Genomic DNA, 1661 nt, shown 5'->3' with positions numbered 1-1661 from the left:
ATCATGACACAGTTGTAAATTATATTGCGTTGCATCTTACAAAACACTTGTGTCACTGAATTTTCACTCAGTTCAGCTACGTAGCATCACTCCTCTATTCTTTTTGGTGAAGTAACAAGAATATAAAATACATATATTTTTCTCTCAAACTGGCAGGACAATGGAAAGCTTGAGAATTTTGCATATCCAAGTTCAGTGTGATTAAACAAAGCAAATAAGGCAGAGCCAGTTCATCGGCCAATGAGTCATGAATCCAGTGTGACTGCATACCAGGGAGTTTGACTTGATGGATAGAATACAAATAGGTTTTGATCATGTCAAGCCCTTGGTTCACCTTGTAAATGAATTGCGGTGCGTCATGGAAACCATGGCTCCTCAGGTGATTTTCTCTGGAATAACCATAATTAATAAGTAACAGACCTTTGTGAAGGTCTAGCAATTTTTGGTTCACTTGGAGTCAGTGTAATGTTCAGAAGTGGCAGTGAACTGATTGTGCCTATGGAGGTCTTATTGAATAGCATAACAAAGTAGGTCCAGTAGGTCAAAAGATGAAATTGGTATACAGCGCTTAGTGATTTTATGTGGATAGAGAGTCAAAATTGCAGTCTTTCTCTGCTTTTCACATTCATAGTTTTTTTTTAATAATTGCCTTTTCCTCTACTGGCTTTAGTACAGGAAGTAATAAATATTTTGTGGTGCAGACAGGCTATACTGTTGAGCCACACTGACAATGATCTTCTGGCTGACGTACAAATAGACTCCTCTATTTTGAGATTTCTTTTTGATGAATATGTCTTTAATCAGTCTCACATCACATTTAGATCATGCCTGTGTCTGTTTCTGTCATGCCTTTGCCGTATTTTTGCAGGTTTGATACATGAAATTATTGATAAAGGCTGGTGTTTTCATTCACTGATGAAGGATTTGGACAAGGTTAAATGGTCATGCCACACAGAAACAAAATGTATAGAGAGTTGCATGAATGCATACAAGAAACCACTGTCTTTATCCCAACATGCCTCTGATCTTTTGTTTACCTCTTGACCTGGTGCTAGTGCTTTATAGAGTTTTCAAACTGAACCACGGGCACAGTTTGATTCTCATCGAATGCAAGCAGAGACAGCTTCGGGAAGGATGAGTTACTCACATTATGTGCCGCCAGATTCTGCAACATTTAGTTAGGCCCTTCATATCCACCCCAGCTGCCCCACCACATTTTACAGTCTGGCATAAAGCAGTGCAGATTAGCCTGTGAACCTGAGCAAAATGCCTTCTTCTGGCCTCTTGGCTACAAAATAAATTCCTCTTTAATGTGCTATATCAGATTTTTCTTCCCTTTTATTATTTTTTGACATTTAAAGAGCTATGCATAAAGGACGATTTTCTGTTTAGATAAACAGAAATAACTGAGTATTTAGTCTCTTTGTGACCACCAGGCATAAGGGCTTTTTCCATTATAGGAACCTACAAAAAGTGTCCAGATGAGTAATGCTCATCATGGCTTCTCTATTTGTTTCCACTGCCCCTCTCCCCCACCGCCAGCCTTGGAGGTACTATATTACTAAAGTCAAGTTCCAGGAATACAAAGGGGTGCGCCAGCACAGAGCAGTCACTCCTGATTGGTTAAATATCCACTCTTCACACATCAATCATCGGCATTC

The 1661-nt window shown here is 39.3% G+C and overlaps 1 protein-coding gene across 2 annotated transcripts in view; it reads left to right on the top strand.

Annotated features, from left to right (window-relative positions):
• The window catches only part of tbck (TBC1 domain containing kinase), a 40320-nt gene that overhangs the window by 35038 nt on the left and 3621 nt on the right, over positions 1 to 1661 (top strand). The window lies entirely within an intron of this gene.

This window comes from Monopterus albus, unplaced genomic scaffold (genome assembly GCF_001952655.1).
Source record: "Monopterus albus unplaced genomic scaffold, M_albus_1.0 scaffold15.1, whole genome shotgun sequence".
NCBI lineage: Eukaryota > Metazoa > Chordata > Actinopteri > Synbranchiformes > Synbranchidae > Monopterus > Monopterus albus.
Note: the sequence above shows the minus strand (reverse complement) of the source record. Positions and strands in the feature narration are given on the sequence as shown.